Below are 19,838 nucleotides of genomic sequence, written 5' to 3' on the forward strand. Positions count from 1 at the left end.
GCATACAAAGCCAAATACCAAAGGGAAAAAGCAACTGAAAAGAAAAAAGCTTTTATACAGAAGTGAGAAAGGAGAGACTCACCCTTGTGATCAAAGTGTGGTCTGGGTACCACCAGCATTGATTGGCATCATCTGGGAGGTTTGTAGAAATGCCCAGTCTTGGATCCTAAGACTGACAGAATGCGATTCTGCATTTTAACAGTATCATCAGGTGATTCATATGTGTTAATGCTTGCAGTCACCTAGGTTGCAATTACTGAAAGTTTAGTGTAATAATATAAGTATATAATGTATTATTAATTATATATTATTATTAGTTATGTCCATTATTATTCTGAAAAAAGAAATATTACTCATTTATTCTTGCACTTAGAAAGCAGCACCTAACAGTGTCTAACAACTAGTTTGTAATTGGTAACTCCTTGTTATTAATTTCAAACTTCCATTTTTGACCAAGAACACTTCTTTTTTTGCATAGAAAATTAATTGCTGAAAAAACAAATTTAAATAGAAGAAGCATAACCATATATATTAAGAATTGCTGTTGGAGTCCTGGTGGCATAGTGATTAAGAGCTCGGCTGCTAACCAAAAGGTCAGCAGTTCGAATCCACCAGCCACTCCTTGGAAACCCTACGGGGCAGCTCTACCCTATCCTATAGAGTCACTATGAGTTGGCATCGACTTGACAGCAATGGTTTTGGTTTTTGGTTTTGTGCATGTACCCTCATAAACATGTATACAAACATAAAAAATGTAAGGTAGGTAAAATTTGCAACATTTCTCATTTATTTTCCTGCAAAAAAGGACACTTAAAAAATAAAAATTTTTTAGACACAGAAATAAAGTGTATCTAAGGTCACAAAACTTGTAAGTGGCAGAGAATGGGCTAGAATCTAGTTCCCATGATCATAATCTTACATTGTATCTAATAACTTTGAGGCTTAAATATTTTTATATAAATTAATTACAATAGCATTCCATAATGAATTTTAAATAAGAATCAGGTTACAACTTGAATGTTATGGTTTTATGCACCTGATGTTTTGGAATTTTTAAACTAGTGAAATTTTCATCTCGTGATTAAATATTTTTTTATAATTTATAATCGTATGTATTTTTGATGTTTTATATTATTTTATGATTATGAGTTTACTCCTCTTTCTAAAAAAGAGAAGGAAAAATTTATTTACACATCAAGATTTTAACTCAGAGAAATTTTAATTTCACTAAAGTTTGTCACAGAGTTTTAAATCTGAAAGCTTTTCTCACATTTGATTGGATTTAATCTATTTTATTTTTATAATGGAAATCATAGAATATATAACATGTAAAAATGAATTTACTGAAAAAATATTTTCCAGAATTTCTTTTGCACCAGTAGAAGTTAAACTATCTTCAGGTATAATTTTTTTCCTTCTCTTTAATTATTAACATAAATCAGTTTCAACTTTTATTATGCATAAGTAATACCTTCTTTGTTTCTATGAAGATGTTAATATTAGAGAATATAGAAAATTAAAGTATTTTTATTTTAAAATAAGATAACAAAATTATATGTGTACCATGATTATAATATAAAAATATTCATGCACATGGAAGATGAAGTTAAAAAAAAAAATGTTATTTTACTCATATAGGGTTATATATTTTGCTATTCTAGACATTTACTTATAACATTTTTGTTTTCAGTAAAAAGTAAACTATGTGTGCATATGTGTATGGGTGTGTGTGTATAACAATTACTTTCTCACACTCAGGCTTGAATTATCATCTTAATGATGAACTAATTCATAAATTTATACATAATTTACGCATACATAAACTACATAAATTTAAATATGAGGTCTTAATTTTAATTGAATTAGAAATATTAATCTTTTCCTGCATAGTATTTTGGTTCTGTTAAAAATTTTCATACCTTGAGTTCATGAAGATAGTCTCTCTTCCTGTCTTCTAAAAACTTTAGTGTTTGGCCCTTAATGTTTAGATTTGCAGTCAGTCTGTATTTGATTTTGTTTACAGCATGATGTTAAAACAAGTTTCATTATTTTCCCATATGGATACTAATTTTTCCAACATATGTTTTGAGAAACCCAACGTCATTTTGCCACCACTTTCCAGTGCTACTTATAAGTCAAATGTCCGTATGCACACTGGTATGTTTCTGAGTTTCTTAACCTCTTCCTTGTTCTACTTTTATGATGTTTTAACAATATCCTAATTACTTAAAAAAAAAAAAAAAAACTTTAGCTGTACAATAACTCTTTAAGTACACATTGAATTTGCTTATTAGGTAGAAGAATATTCGGATCTACTATTTCATTTTGTATCAGTTTAAGTAAATAGTATTTTTCTAGGATACAGTGAAAATGTCTAACATACATTAACTGGAGTCCCAGAAAGAGAGAATGAGACATAAAGAATATTTGAAGAGATAATGGCTAAGAATATCCTCAAACTGATGAAAGATTTTAATCCATAGATTTATGAAACTTAATAAAACCCAATCAAGATAAAATTTATGTAAGAAGCAGAAAATGGGAAGAAGGTAAAATAAGTCAAAAACATAGAAAAAAGAACAATAAAGAGGCAGGGTATACAAAAAGCAAAGAGTTAAGATTATAGGTTTATACTCAAATCCTGTTTATACTAGTTATAAACTTAAATATTAGTTGCATTAAATGTAAATGTACTGTTCCAGGACCTGGATTTTTCTAAGCTTCTCAGATGACTTGAAGCTATTCTGCAGCTTCTACAAGATTTTATTTATTTCCAGTTTACTCTTATTCCTAGAGTGTAATCTTTTGAGGCCCTAACCTAAAGCATTGTGGGTTTATGTGGGTCTTCACCTTAGTAGGCTCTGGCATCTAACTTTTGTCCCTACTTCAAAAAAGCCTTTCAACAGTGCTGCTCAGCTTCCCCACCATCAATTCTGGGTTGACCAAAGGACCCTGGGCCAAAGAAGTTCCAAACATCTGACACCATTCTCCGCATTTCTGTCTTTTTCCTATAGTAGTTCTTTATTACCTTGTTAGAAATCCTGATCACACCAAGCAGATTTTCTACAACATATTTTAGGCAGATTTCCTAGTTGTTCTCAGCAGGAACACTAGTCCTAATTACCTAGTTTGTTGCTACTAGTAAAGGAAATTCCCGTCTTATTTATTTTTTTTATGTGCATAAGATTAAAATAATAAGGTATCATATTACCTCTCCTTAATCTAGTTAAAATGGTTTCTTCAGTTCTTAAACTTCTTAAAAATTACAATTTTAATAAAACTTAAAGTAAAAATCTCATTAAAAGCCAGAAAAACTCTAGGTTCAATCATTACTATTTGTTATTTGTAAGTCAAGAATCCAACAGATTCATTGTATATATTGCCCCAGTACTCAATTCCATCAATATTGAAATGGCCTAAAGTCTTGTGCAAGCATGTTTAATATCAACTTCCTTTAACTTAGCTAATCTTAAACAAGCACAGTTATAATAGGCAGATTTAATATTAAGGATATTGGGCAAGTGGACTCCAAATATTTATAACCTGAAAGAGTTAAGAGAGACAGAAGCAGCATGAATCTGAAATCAACCCACTGCCATTGAGTCGATTCAAACTCATAGTGAGACAGGGACAGAAGGCTGGACAGTCTCAAGGCGGGAATAACTGACCCATTGATCTGGGACTTTATCCCTCTATCCCGGGGGTGGTGTTACAAAATAACCCACACATGCAGCCCGGGAGGCACAAAGTTTTGCATATCTGTCTTGTAAGTTGTTTTTCAGGACTCCACCATAGGGGGTGGTGTCACAAGATAGCCCACATCCTGGACCCTGATGCATGGAGTTCTACATGTCTTCCTTACAAGCTCTTGCCCAAAGATAAACAGAGTTAGCCAGATCCCCAGGGCATGTACAGTGAAAATTGGCATGACCTTACAGCCTTGCCAAGTGGCCACCGAGACTGTGCAGTAGTGATGTGACATTGTCCAAACTGACTCCACCTTGGATTCCAAATGTGCACACACCTAATTTCTTTAACCCAGCCATTTCCCAGAGAGCCCACCCTTTCCCCTCAAAAAGAAATGAATAAAACATAAGGTCCTTCCCACCTAGAACCGCTTATAAACTCCAGAAAAACCTCCGTTCAGAGAGAGACTGGAGGCTAGCATAGGCGGAAGCCCCTCTCCATTTCTCCCTCGCAAGCCTCCGCTTTCTTTCTGTCACTAATAAACCTTTGTTTCTGTGGAACCTCTGAGCCTCTCCTGGTCATTCTTGGTCAGTAGAAGGTAAGAACCTAGGCAGGACTTGGTCCCAAGCTGGGAAACCTTGCCCTGCAACAGTAGCAACCACATAGAGTTTCCAAGGCTGTAAATCTTTACGGAACCAGACTGCCACAACTTTCTCCCATGGAGTGGCTGATGGGTTCCAACTGCCAACCTTCTGGTTAGTAGCCAATCGCTTTAACCACTGCACCATGAGAGCACCTATGAAACTGTGCAGAAATCAAGGTAAGTATGTACAGAAGACAAATCCGACCTTTTCAACAATTTTTCTAGAATCCACTATTGTTGCTCTCTGGAGCTGTTCTAGAATAGCTGACAGTTATCCTAGTATGCAAATAATATTGAATTGAGGTCTGATGTGAATATTCCTCCCTTCTCAGTTTCATAGTTATTATTCTTGATAATGAAAACAGAGCCATATGGTCTGGGCAAGTTAACAGGCTCTTTGAGACAGTGACTAGAACTTAAATGGAAATTTGCCTGAAATAACACAAAGACTTGCAGTTGCTTTTCTTAGTGTGAAGGAGAAACGTGTAGTCATTTGGCAAGAGAGGGGCCCAGTTACTTTATTTTAATACTTGAAGCATTGTTTAATGCAGTTCTGTTTGTAAGCTACTTAAAGAGTAAGGAACATTCTTGGTAAAGACAAAGCCTCTGATGGCCATTAAATCATGAACATGAATTAGCAAGGTAGAGAAATCCATGGGGGAAGAGTAAATAAGGCAGATATTTAGGACATACATTTTAAGATCTTATCATATGAGAAAGAGAGGTAGGGGAGTGGTTTCTGACTCAAGTCAGATAAAAGTTTCTAATTGAGTAATTGTGTGGATATAATATGGCACCATTTACTGTGACCAGAAATGTAGGAGGATGGAATCCTGAGATAGTGTTTCAGAAATTGATTAAAAAACAGGTAAAGAACTCTGAGACAAAATAAAGGAGAACTGGGAGAAAGCAATATTCTAGAAGTCAAGATACCAGAGAGTTTCAAGAAGAAATTAAGTGCTCAAAGATGTCAAATAAAGCTTGGCAACCTAAAAAAAAAAAAAAAAAAAGGTGAAAATCCATTGGACTTAATACTGTATTGATTTTTAAAGACTTAATGCAGTTAATTAAAATGCAAAGGAAGTAGAAAGTGGAAATATCAAGGGCATGGTAGGCTTTCAATAATCTTTGCTATAGTGAGATGGAATGGTAGCTATAATGGGATGCAGAGCCAAGGAGAGTTACCCCCCCTCCACAGAAGGGCCTAAACTTAGAGACTGAGAAAGACTCAGGGTGACTGATAAATATAGGAGAAAATGGGCATAATTGATGAGGAAAATACAAGGTGAGAAGAAGGAATAATGATAGAAAGTAATGTGAAGTCATTGGCCATGGCACAACAGGACATTGTCAATATCAGAGGCCAGGCAAAAGTTGATTAATGAAGGTACAGACGTGAATGTGTTGGCAGAACATTTGCACGGAATGCCAGAAGAGCAAATATGTCTTGGAAGAAGAAAAGCCAGAATACTCCTCAGAAGCCAGGGTGGTGAGACTTTGTATTATGTACTTTGGACATGTTATCAGAAGAGATCAGTCTCTGGAGAAGGATATCATGCTTGGTAAAAAAAAATTAAAGAGGAAAACCCTCAAGGAGATGTATTGATAAAGTGGCTTCAACAATGGGCTCAAACAGCAACAATTGTGACGATGGCACAGGACCAAGCAGTGTTTTGTTCTGTTGTACATAGGGTTAGTAGGTGTCATAACCGACTCAATGGTACCTAACAACAACAATAACGTCCATATAATGAAGCCTCTAAATAAGATAAATTGTTGTGAACAAATCCAATAAGAAGAAAGAATAAAAGAACCTCTAGTGCAAGACTGAACTTGAATTATGATTATCAGATGGAAGGGAGTTGTTGATGTTCTAGAAAGGTCATATTCTTATCAGTGAAGCTGCCCTTAGACTACTTCAAGGATATCCAGTCTATCGACCAAAGCAAACACCAGGGCTCAGGACAGGTTGAATATCCGAGATGGCAGGAGAGGACAAAGAGGGGTACGTATCTATAAATATGATACAAAATAAGAACTGAGTAAATGGTTTTGTTGCATTTACCATAATTGATTCAACCTGTTAATCTTCTCCAGTTTATATCGGCCTGTGGGTTTCAGACAGAGATCCTACTTTCTTGTTTGCCAGGTTGTCCCAGCATTCTGTCCCATTTAGCATTTGTTATATGACAATCCCATATTTAAAAAAAAAAAAAAAAAAAAAAATTTAGGCACCCCTTATTCAACATTTTTATTTTTTTTTTATTCAACATTAAACTAAGAAAGGTCATGTTGAGGTTTAAGTGAGTATGTCAAGTTGTGATGGCTAGGAAATTTTGGAAGCAGAGTAATGTGTCCATTGGTGTTTGCCCTAAATTACTCCCAGTCAATGTATTTTGCTTTAATCTAATTTGATGTTGAGGTCATTCTTGGCATTATACGTTTCGCTGTTCAGAGTACAGGGCATTAGCTAAGGCTGAACTATCGACCTAATGATAACCATCTAATCACAGGAAAAATGCCTAAGAGGCCCATAAACCTCTGGAACGTTTGTCAAAGTCTCCCACTGGTCCCTAGGTTAAGAATCCATGCCCTAGAAAGAAATAATTATTTGAAGCTACAAGTGAGCAGGACAGGATTGTGAGTTAATATTTTTTTAAAAGGAGAAAACAAAAAACATTCAAATCAATTTCTCCTTCATTTCCTGTTAATTTGCTTTGCCTTTCTTCTTTTCCTTTCCTATCCTTCTCCCACTCCTAAAAAACTGATTTATAATCTGAATATTGTTTCACAAATACAAAACCAGTGCAAGAAGTCTGTAGACAGACAGATGTGTATTTCTGAAAATTTGGCATCAGAATTACATGGAGGACTTGATAAAATGCAGATTTTTGGGCCCTGCCCTTAGAGTTTCTGACTCAGTAGGTCTGGAGTGATACCTGGGAGTTGCATTTCTAACAAGTTCCCAGGTAATGCTGATGCTATGGGCCCAGCACCGCATTTGAACATTACTGCCTACCTATAGGACAGCTTCTCAAGATATCCTCTTCTTTGTGTGGTGCTTGAGAAACCCTGATCCATTCTTAGCCCACCATATCGCTTTTCCTAGACTATGAAAATTTTGGCTGTCATTGAAATTCTAGCCCATTCGTTATAAGTCATGTGCCTTGGGAGACTCTTTCTGGCCCTCAGCAGACTCTTGTGAGTTAAATGAGAGTATATTAAGTTAAATGGCTATCATGGTGCCTGATCAGAAATCCAGAATCCCACTGGTTACCAACACAACTGACTATAGGAGCCAGATAAATAGCATAAATGAGAATACCCCCAATAGTAAGTGTGCACAGCTTGGACACCTGGGCAGGCTGGAGACTGCCATCTGCAGTCTCAAACTTGAGGAGCTCCAGTGTTTTACCTTTGAATATGTTGCTGTTGTTGCTATGTGCCATCGAGTCGATTCTGACTCATTGAGACCGCATGTGACAGAGTAGAACTTCCCCATAGGGTTTTCTAGACTGTAACTTTTGCAGAAGCAGATAGGCCTTTCTACCACAGAGCCACTGGGTAGGTTCGAACTGCTAACTGAAAGGTGAGCACTTAACCATCGTGCCACCAGGGATTCATCTAGCTATATTAGCACCCTCCTGTTTATTTATATCTGTCATTGCAACATAAGTTTCATTCACTTCCTCATAAAATTGCAATTTTAATTTGCAGTTTTACAGATTACTTAATAAAATTAAGCAAAAACAGATTACCTAATAATAAAAAAAATTAAGGAACCCTGATGGTACAGTGGTTAAGCACTTGGCTGCTAACTTAAAGGTTAGTGATTTGAACTCACCAACCACTCCAAAATTCTACTGGTAACCAACACAATTGACAGTAGGAACCAGACAAACAGCATAAATGAGAGCATTCCCAATGGTTAAGTGTGCACAGCTTGGACACCCGGGCAAGCCAGAGAAAACTCATCTGCAGTCTCATACTTGAGGGAAGAAAGATGTGGCAGCCTGATCTGTAACGATTACAGCCTTGGAAACCCCATGGGGCAGTTCTACTCTGTCCTTTATGGTCGCTATGAGTTGGAATTGACTGGACGGCAATGGTTTTAATAAAATTAAACAAGGTGTAAACTATTGCTCTAATTTAGTGTTTCTTAACCATGTTTTAGGCCATAGACTTACTTTGAGGACTTGGGGTAACGTATGAACACTTTCCTCAGATAAATAGACACAATTTATTGGAAGAACAGTTACAGATCTCCTGAGATCCTTGATTAACCCCGAGGGACCTATATTCTCCAAGTCAAGAACGTCTCTGCTCTAGGTGCCTCAGGTTGATTGCTTCCCGATGAGTGAAGAGTCTCACAATCTTGTGATATAAAGGGCTACTCCTGAGAGGATTTCAAAAATAGGACGGAATAGGCCCCTCTTGACCTGACGTAGTCCATGTATATGCCTTAACCTTCTTCTGTCCTATATATACCTATTCCTGCTGTTAACAAATTACCACAAACTTAGTGGCTAAAAACAACACAAATTTATCTTTAGAGGCCGGAAGCCCAAAATGCCTTTCACTGCACCAAAATCAGGGTGTCAACAGGCCTGCATTCCTACTAGAGCCTCTAGGGGAGAATCTGTTTCCCTGCCATGTCCAGCTTTTAGAGACCACATGCATTCATTGACTCATGCCCTCTTCATCCATCCACAAAGCCAGTGGCCTCGCATCTTCAGATTTCTCTCTGCTTCCATCGTGACATTACCTTCTCCGACTCTGACTCTCCTGCCTGCCTCATTACTCTGTAAGGAACCTATGATTATACCGACTCCACCTAAATAATCCAGCACAATCTCCCTATTTCAAAATCCTTAATTTAACCACCTCTATTTTTTTTTTTTTTTTATAAAATCACTTTGCCATGTAAGGTAACTTCCACAGGTTCTAGGGATAAATGCAGGGACATTTTTTTTTTGAGGGGAAGCGTTCTTTCTACCACAATGACCATTTTATTATCATCTCTAATACATATGAATTCTAATACATATGAATTATTTGTTGATCATCCTTACTTTCAATATCAGTCAAATAAGATTAAGTATAACTGTGGATGTCGGTTAAGCATTTTTAACTTAGTTCTAACATTTCATAGGACATAATGACTCCAATAGCCCTTCTATGAACTATGACAACATCTAAAATTAGATACTTAGACCTACAAGTTATTAAGTTTATTGTTGTTTCCAGTCCTCTTATGTGAAAACTGTATATTATGGCAATATGGCCAAATTTTCCTATATTTTAAGATAAACTGAAAAGAGATAGAAAAAGAATAAGTTAATGGGAAGCTTTTTTTAAAGTACGTGATATAATCAAGCCGAAGTTCTTGCACTTAGGTGTGAAAACACTGTAAACATGCAATGGAAAAGACAGTGTTTTAGTTAGTTATCTAGTGTTGCTATAACAGAAATACCACAAGCGGATGGCTTTGACAAAGAGAAATTTATTCTCTCACAGTCTAAGAGTCCGAATTCAAGGTGCCAGCTCCAGGGGAAGGCTTCCTTTCTCTGTTAGCTCTGGGGGAAGGTCCTTGTCATCAGTCTTCCCCAGTCGAAGAGCTTCTCAGCACAGGGACCCTGGGTTCAAAGGATGCGCTATTCTCCTGACTCTTGTTTCTTGGTGGTATGAGGTCCCCCTGTATGTCTGCTGAATTCTCTCTTTTATGTCTCAAAAGAGATTGACTTAAGACACAAACAAATCATTTAGATTGAATCATGCCTTATTAACATAACTGCCTCTAATCCTGCCTCATTAACATTGCAGAGATAGGATTTACAACACAGGAAAATCATATCAGATGACAAAATGGTGGACGATCACATAATACTGGGAATCATGGCCTAGCCAAGTTGGTACACATTTTGGGGGGGGACACAAGTCAATCCATAACACATGGTTTAATAGAAATACTCTCAAAAATAAAATGTGACAGTTTTTTTGTTGACTCCATGCTGAATATGAGTTTTTAAGATGATGCAATTTTAAACTGAAATGATAGTATAATATTAAGAAAAGAGGTGACATTCATTCATTCAAAAAACATTGTTTTTAAATCATCTGTGTGCCAGGGACTGTGCTAGATACTCTCTACTTTGCACTGCTACTGAGTCCTCATTTTTTTTTTAATTTAAGTTCCTATGACCAGGAAAAAAAAAAAAAATCACATTACAGTTATATCTAAACTTTCAACTCAATAATCTCCTTGTACAACCATTTTTCCCAATTATTATATCTGGTTATACAGATGTATTCGCAGAAATGTATTTAAATTGTTTCATTATTATCACGCATGCATATTATGGCTTTGAACCATCTGCTTCGCAAAATGTTCAATAAAATATCAAGATTAGCAACATTTGAAACTCATTTTTTTCTTTTACTTTTGTTTATTTTCCTCCAGAGCATCTCTCACTATGAACTATAATTATTCACAGGATTTACCTATTATTATTTTTAAATAAACATTTAAGATATTGCAATTTTAAACTGCAATAAGAGTTGCATAGTATTTAGTAAAAGAGGTATTTTTTTTTTAATTTTAAACAGTTGTGTAGATGATGATCTAAACTGTCTCAAACTTTTCCATGAATCAAATTTAAATCCCTGTTTCATTATTATATTTTGGATATATACATATTCCTAAAATTCTGACTTAATAAATAAGTAAAAAAAAAAATAAGTAGGCAGATGTTATTCATGTTAAATGTTTTATAAAAAAAAAAAAGTAATTCCTTCAGCAAAGTGAGCAGGGGACATGATGGAAAAATACGAGCAGTGACTGGTGAAATATCAGGCAAGCTGAGGTGCGCAGGAAATGAAACCATCCTTGGTCACTGTGATCACTTCGTGCTGGCATCTGCTGAGATGCACGTGATTCTATTACCCACCTTTCCAAAGGTATTCGTCTGCCTTAATCACTGCTGGCTTTCTCCTCTTCAGTCTCAATGTTTTTTTCTTTCATTACTACCATGCTTCTCTAGAGGTCTTGGAAAATACTTGGCTTTGCTCCCCATCTATACTGGCACAAGAAGAATTCTCTCAGGCTACCTCAGACTCTGTTTGCCTGGACATGCAACAGGCAGTTCCTACTCTACTGCTCCCACATCACACCATGTTGGTGCAGGTACCCTTGGGATCATGCGGCCTACCACAGCTCTGGGGTTCAGACCTCCCACTGCTCTAATTAGGGTGTCTGTGTTCTCTTCCCTGGCGTTTGGTCTCAGACATCAGCCAGGGCACAGAACCCTTTCTCTGGGAATCACAGCAGCATCTAGCTCTTTTGTATTCTCCCCAGAACTTGGCAAACTTGAATATTGTCTCCAGAGACAGGAAACATTGGCTCTTACTTTTGACTTTGCAGCTTAAGCTTCTGAAGCTCAACAGCTAAGTACAGGCAGTCTCCGATCTGTTCCTAAGTGTGTCTTTAATTTGTAGGTAACTCGGACCAGGTGCGTTCGCTTATTTAGCCTTACTTTAGTGCTTTTTTTTTTTTTAGTGCAAGAAAAGGCTTGAAGCCTTTTCAATGATTCAAAAGCTGCACATGTGGCAATTGAAGGTGATTGTGATGAAGAATTTGTTGCATAGGGGTTGCTTCAGTCCTTTCAAAGTAAGGGCAAATTTACACAGCATTAAAGGGCAAGGTGAAGTCCTTAAGCTGCAGTTCCTAACCCGGGGACTTCCTGTTACTGACTTCCTTGTTCTGTGTAATGCTGTAACTAACAAGCAGCATAAGGAGGTAGTGGACATCTCTTGTCCTAGCAAGCTAAGATGGTAGCAAAGGGGGAAGGGAGGGGAGTGGGAAAGACGGTTTCTGGGAAATCTGGGTATCTTAGTTACGTAGTGCTGCTGTAAAAGAAGTACCACAAGTGGGTGGCTTTAAAAAAGACAAATTTATTTTCTCACAAATATAGAGGCTAAAAGTCCAAATCAGGGTCTCATCTGTGTCACTTCCTTCCTTGGTTATTGTTGTTAGTTGCCGTCGAGTTGATTTCCACTCATGGTGACCCCATGTGTGCAGAGTAAATTGCTCCATAACGCTTTCAAGGCTGTGGTCTTTTGAAAGCACGTCTCCAGGCCTGTCTTCTGAGGCACCTTTGAGTGGGTTTGGACCACAAAACTTTTGGCTAGCAGTCTAGTACTTAACTGATTGCACCATCCAACCTCCTTTTCTTGTTGGTACCCCAGGCATTCCTTGCTTTCTTAGATTGTGGATCCTCACAACGCATCTGTCTTCCCCCATGTGTGTCTCCCTGTCTATGCTGCTCTTTTTATAGCTCAGTAGTGATTAGATTTAGGATCCAGCCTACACTGCTGTGACCTCATTAATATAACAAGAAAACCCTACTTCCAAATAAGATCACGTCCATAATTACAAGGGCCAGGCATTCAACACATATTTTGGGGGACTGAGGGAGGGATATAAGTGTTTTTAGTCCCAAAATCATATAGACAAGGAAAAGGACGAATAGGAGAGTGAATAATTGGAGAAGTTCTTAAGTTCTGATGTTATAAGTTAAAAATGGCTCTACTTGAGAGGAGATACGATTAGAGAGTGAAATCCAGGTTAGAACAGAGACTTGTCCACTAAGATGAGAGACAGAAAAGTCCTAGTTAATTATCCAGTTCTTTCATGTTTGTGTAATTTTATTTTTTAAATTTTTCTTGATATAAGTTAAATTTTAGATGTCTTTAGAGTGCTATGAGGAACATTCTGTGCTGGAGCAGAAGAGAATTTACTTGCTTTTACAGCCTGTTCTCTTCCTGTCACATACTGGAAAATTGTACCTCAGGGCAGAGTGAAAAGAAATGACATAGAGAACTCATCCTCATTACTTTCTCCGCTTCTTATTGAAGTCCTTCAACCTCAACCACACATGCTCCCAAATATTCCGAAAGGGAGTTCTTCTCTTTTCCTTAAATTTAAATGTTTGTATTATTGCTAAAGTAATGTTTTTACTAAACCCACCCAGTATTACTAAACAGTTGTATTTTTAAATGGACAGTGTAAATATTATTCTATACACTAACAGGAAGATAATCCAGGCACCAGCCCGTAAGGTATTAGTAAATCATCTGTTTAACCCTGTGGGGAATGAAATTCTAAGATTCTGTAAGGGGAAGCTGCACTAACAGAAGTCATATGGGGTTCAGGTGCCCATTGCTATCAGCAGAGAAGGGAGCAATCTGAAACTGGCAATCTGGTCATGCTTGCCTGGGCCACAGGATGACCCCAGCAGATACTAGGTACTTGAGTACTAGGTAGCCAGAGTACCAGAGAAAGGTAGAGTTATCCTTACAGTGTAATATATTCGAGCTCTTGAAAGCCTATTTAATCCATTTTTAAAAGTATCATTTATATAATGTAATATATGGCAACATTGTTTCTTATAAATTATTCCAGCTCTAAATTTATTCTCCTTTTGGTAACGGCTTAGTACTACTGCTAATAGTGTCCAGCTTTGTGTTTGATTTACATATGAACCTAATTTAGCTGTTTCCCTGGAAATCTCTGATGTGTTTCATAGTAGATCAAGGTACTTCAGTGACAACTAACAGGGACCCTATTCAAATTAAAGACATCCACCGAGAGGCATTGTTAGTTCAGTGGTAGAATTCTTGCCTTCCATGTAGGAGACCAGGATTTGATTCCTGGCCAATGTACCTCCTGTGCAGCCACCACCTGCCTGTCAGTGGAGGTTTGTGTGTTGCTATGATGCTGAACAAGTTTCAGCAGAGCTTCTAGACTAACATGGGCTAAGAAGAAAGGCTTTGTGATCAACTTCTGAAAGTCAGTGAAAACCCTATGGATCACTACAGTCTGATCCCCAACTGGTTGTGAGGATGGTGTAGGACTGGGCAGCATTTCATTTTATTGTGCATGGGGTTGTCATGAGTTGTATGAATGTGGCAAGTTGATATCAATACAAACCTTAACAAGAGTAGACTTTGGTTGGTGGTGAGGCAGCAAGACAGATTCAGATGGGTTAAAAAGTGAATGGTATGTGAGGAAGTAGAGACATCATGTGTAGAAAACAACATTTTAAGAAATTTTGCTTTAAATGGGGATAGAGAAATAAATAACTTGAGGGATATCTGGTGTCAAGAGAGAATTTAAATATTTTACTTATATTTTGTCTTGTTTTAAATGAAATGAGATGAGATAAATTGATAAGTCTTGGCCTTATCCTAACCTCATCTCCCACCCTTTATAGTTACCACTTACATTCATTTCTTGTGAAAACTCTCAATGTTTATGAAGATAAAGCAAACATGAATGTATGTTCTTATTCTCCCCCCTTCACACATTTGAAATATAAGATTCTATACCTGTTTTTTTTTTTTTTTTTTTTTCCATTCAACAATATATCTAGGAGTTCTCATACGGAAAATTAGTAGACAGAAATCTTCCTCATTTTTCATAGCCATTTTTATGTATATGCCATAGTTTAAGTAGACTCTTGTTGAGGGACTCTTGGGTTTTTCTAATATTGTGGTACTACAAACAATACTAAAATCAAGGACCTTGTAAATGTTTCCTCCTGTATGTAGCCAGGTGTATCTGTTGAATAAATTCTCATATATGAGATTTCTGGATCAAAGAGATTTTTTTTTTTAATATTGATAGATATTTTTAAATTAATTTCCTTGGGGTTGTATAATTTTACATCCTTATCAACAATATATGGGAGGGCCTGTTTTCCTATACCTTTGCCAACTGTTATGAAACTTTTTAAATTTTTGCCAATCTGATAAGTGAAAAACAGTAAGGTGTATTTTTCTTATTTTTTACACCCTTAAGGCAGATACGGGTACATTCTGTTTTTCACTTAAGGAATTTTATGTTTTGTTTTAACTGCCTGTTCATGTCCTTTGCCCATTTTCTTTTACTGGATTGCTTATCTTTTTCTTAACAACATCTAAGAGATCTCTATTTAAGAGATTAGGTTTTTATTTGTGATGTAAGTTCCAGATATCCTTGCTATTTTGTCATTATAATATAAATGTTTCATGTATTTAGAGGTAATCCTGGTACAGTGAAATCTGTGAGAGCCAGAACTCAGTGGAACTGTCTTGTTTTTCCAGATCTTGTAAGTTTTCCACCTTTCACAGGGTTCAGTATCAGTGGAAAATATTTTAGTTTTCCTTCTCTGACAGGTTTCTGCCTTACACAGGTTCTGGCTTTCGCAGGTTTTATTGTATATAGTGTGTGGTATAGATTTAACTTTATCTTTTCCAGATGGTTGCATCGTTGTCCCAGGATCATTTATTTAAAATTTAGAATCTTTGTGATACTGATGTCACTCTTATTGTATACTAAATTCTTGTATATTATGGGTTTGTTCTGAACTTATTATGTCCACTGGCCCAAATGGCTTTAATTGCTTTATTGTGCCATAGTACTTTAATTACTGAGGGTTTATAGTATGTTGTAATATCTGATGTGGCTCATTGCCCCTCATTGCTCTTATCTTTTCAAAGTTACCCTGGGTATTTTTTCTTGTTTATTTTTCCACATGAATTTTAAAACATATTGTCTAGTTCTAGAAAAGCAGAGGATTTTTAAAGATGGGAGATAATAGAGCATATTTATATATGAGGAGAAAAACCTAGTAGAGAGGAGAGGTAAAATGCAGATGAGAAAAGGAAATAATCAGGAACAATAATTGAGAGGGAGAGAGAAGGTAAGTTTCAGAACACATATGGTGAGAATGGCTTTTGATGAAAAAGGACATTCACTCCATGATAAGAATGAAGATAATTGGCATATGTAGGTGAGTTGTTGTTTAGGGTGCTGTGAAAATGAGATGTCCCCAACTTATGATTTGTATATTCTCAATTAAGTATGAAGAGAAACCCTCAGCTGAATGTAGTTGAGTGGGTGGGGAAAGAAAAGTTGGAAAAAATATGATAGACTCATAGTGAAGAAAAACTCAGACACCACTTAGTGGTTGGATGAAGATTGATAATGACTGGTGACATGAATTGGGGAGAGAAGAAAGCTATGAGTTCCTTAGTGAAGTCTTCAGAGAATGAGGTAGAGGTACCAGGAGGTGAAGCTATTAAAACAAGATGGCCCTCACAGGAGCAGGAAAAATAGTAGTCCAGAAGGGGGCATAGGGTACAAGGAACACACTACCTCTTGACCACAATATATGGAGTGTAGGAAAGTTTACCTAACACGCATCTGTCTGTTTGTTGTATTATGGTGACTTGCATGTTGCTGTGATACTGGAAGCTATGCCAACAGTATTCCAAATACCAACAGGGTCACTTATGGTGGGCAGGTTTCAGTGGAGCTTCCAAACTAAGAAAGACTAAGAAGAAAGGAAGTACTTTCCTGCTTCCAAAAAGTAGCCAATTAAAACCCTAGTGCTGGCACATGAGGCCTGTAGGTTGGAAAGCACTCCAGGTACACAGTGGCCACAACAGTAGACTTGAGCATACCAATGATCATGAAGATGGCACATGCCTGGACAACCTTTTGTTCTGTTGAACACAGGGTCCCCATGAGTCAGAGCTGACCTGCCAGCAACTAACAAATATAATGAGAGTTTATTGCCTCGACTTTAGTGGACCAAAAGGAAAAGGTGGCACCCGGGAAGAACCAGGTTTCCAGTAAGGAAAATAGTTCGGAGGATTGGATTGAGAAGACCCTGGGGGTTTATTGGGAATTTTGGGTTCATAGGTCTTGGGTTTCAAGAGGAAACAGGTAACATGAATTGCGGAGATTGTTCTGCAAATTTGGGGGTTCTAAAAATCAGAGTTTCTAATTCAATAGATTGGGGTAGCACCCAGAAATCTGAATTTTTTAAAGCTGCACAAACGATTCTTTTGTACCCTAGCCTTTGAGACCTATTTGTCTCTTGCTAGAGGCTGGGGAGTAAAGTAACAAAGGCTTCGTGCAGTGATTTTATGGGGAGGAGATCATCACTGTTTACAAGGTCAAGTGTGTTGACTGAGAGACCCATTTACATTTTCAAACTCTTTCTAGCTCACTGGCAATGTGACACAGTACACAGATGGTAACTGCACACCTATGCTCCTGTCTCCAAAAGGATGAGATTCAAATAGTTTACAAAGATTAAATGTCAGTTAGATTAAATTGAGAAACCAATATTCTGAATTAGAGAAAAGCAAACGTACAAAAAACCAAACTTGTTGCCACCGAGTCAATTCCGACTTCTATCAACCCTATAGGAGAGTAGAACTGCCCCATAGGGTTTCCAAGGAGTGGCTGGTGGATTCAAACTGCCAACCTTTTGGTTAGCAGCCGAGCTCTTAACCACTGTACCACCAGGGCTCCTGCAAGAAGTTCATAAAGTAAACTTCACAGGCATTTTTAGTACTATATTTTAACTTTAACTTTTAATTTAGTGAAGACATTACCCAGAGCTTCCTGCCTGACAGCCACAGTCCCCAATAATAAATCCCTTCACAAGTAAAAAAGCCAAGGTATAACATGCACCTCAAATAAAGAAAGAGCACCCTGAATTCTGGTTTTTGTTACAAACATAACATTTTGCTTACAAATGAAAGCACTGGAAATTTGGGAAGAATTAACAGCCAAAGACTTTTTCTTTTTTTTCTTCTCCAATAAGTTAACACTTAAGCACATGGTTTATGGGAAGTATCAGATTTTTTTTTTAACTCTTTATTTAAATTTTTAAAATAATTCATCTTAAATATGTCAAGAAGTGGTGAAATCTGCAGGGAAGTAAAAAAACTTATTTCTGCTGAGAAGTGGTTGTGTATCTTAAATTCCTTCCATTCAATTCCCTGCTCTCTGAGTTACACTTTATTAAAGAAAAGAGTGCATTTTACTTTTTAAATTATCTTAAAACATATGTAATATACAGCAATTATAAAATTCAAGTAGTACAAAAGTATATAAAATTAAAAGTAGAAATCCACCCATTTCCCCATGTAATGCTAAACTTCTTCCAAATATTTTTTTCTCAATGTATTTTTCACAAAATAAGAACTCTTTATTCTTAGCAATATAGCATAGACATTATTCCATGTCAGTACATACCTCACTCTTATTAAATTATTGCAGATCCTTACCAAAGTATGGATTCTACCAATATTGATATAACTTTTTTTCTATTTAGGTTGTCTCCAGTTCGATACTGTTATAATGCTTTTCTGAACACTTTGACATAAATCCTTGCTCACTATCAAAAGTAACTTTTTTTATTTCTAGAAATAGAATTTCAGGGTCAAAGTTACGTGATTCTAGATTCTGATATATGCCATCCTCCAGAAAGTTGAATCCATTTACACTCCCATCAACAGTGCTTGTGAGAATTCTGTCTCTAAGACATTGCCAGGTCTGGATAGATCCAATTTTTTAGTTTTTGCAATCTGATTGGTAAAGGTTGTTTTGTTTTTAAGTTGCAGTTTCCTAGTTAGTGATAAGTTTCAAGATTTTTTTCCCATCAGACGTGGTGGCACAAACAGTTAAGCACTTGGCCACTAACCAGAAGGTTGGCAGTTCTAACCCACCTAGCCATTCCTCTTGAGAAAACCTGGAGATCTGCTTCTGTAAAGATTACAGCCAAAACTCTGTCACATGGGGTCACTATTAATCAGAATCAACTTCATGGTACCCAACAACAATATCTATCTGTGAATTTTCCATTGCATTTCCTTTAAATTGTCTTTTACTTAGTTTGGCAAGACTTGCGGATATTTTCAGTATTTAGGTAATCACACCTACAAAATATTTTGAACTGCTTTTGGTTCATTGAAGCTCAGCATTCACCTCCATCTTTCATGTTCTTCCCTGGCACTGAAACCTAGAAACTACATTTCCCTAAATATCGTGACACCAGGGATCTGGATGTGGTTGAAGTTCTGCCAGGGAGATGTATTTGGTTAAGGTTTGGATGGGGGAAGGAAAGCAGAATCAGCAATAGTGGAGCAGTGACTCTGGCAGATATAAGTTTTGACAGCATCTGGAGTCTGGGTTCCACAATATAGGGTTGCAGAGTGTCTGAACAGTAGGTGTCTTAATTATATCCCACCTGAATTTGGAGACCATCTCAAGAGTAGATTTGATGCATTGAACACTAGTGACCAAACACCAGACGAGTTGTGAGATGACATCAAAGACATTATACATGAAAAAAGCAAAAAGTCATTAAAAAGATAGGAAAGAAAGAAAAGACCAAAGTGGATGTCAGAAGAGACTTTGAAACTTCCTTTTCAAAGTCAAGTACCTGAATCAAGTGGAAGAAATGATTAAGCAAAAGAGCTGAACAGAAGATTTCAAAGGGCAGCTCGAGAAGACGAAGTAAAGTATTATAGTGAAATGTGCAAAGACCTGGAGTTAGAAAACCAAAAGGGAAGAACACACTTGGCATTTCTTAAGCTGAAAGAACTGAAGAAAAAAATTCAAGTCTTGAGTTGCAATAGTGAAGGATTCTATGTGCAAAATATTGAACGA

At 36.8% G+C, this 19,838-nt stretch overlaps 1 protein-coding gene across 1 annotated transcript in view; it reads right to left on the bottom strand.

Annotated features, from left to right (window-relative positions):
- Positions 1–19,838, bottom strand: part of SLC27A6 (solute carrier family 27 member 6) — a 105,108-nt gene that overhangs the window by 2,447 nt on the left and 82,823 nt on the right. Inside the window, exon 10 of the transcript XR_007515984.1 lies at positions 83–172. The gene's annotated coding sequence lies outside the window, so the exon portion shown is untranslated. The remainder of the gene's footprint in view (positions 1–82; positions 173–19,838) is intronic.

The sequence above is a fragment of the Elephas maximus genome, chromosome 2, assembly GCF_024166365.1.
Source record: "Elephas maximus indicus isolate mEleMax1 chromosome 2, mEleMax1 primary haplotype, whole genome shotgun sequence".
NCBI classification, from domain to species: domain Eukaryota; kingdom Metazoa; phylum Chordata; class Mammalia; order Proboscidea; family Elephantidae; genus Elephas; species Elephas maximus.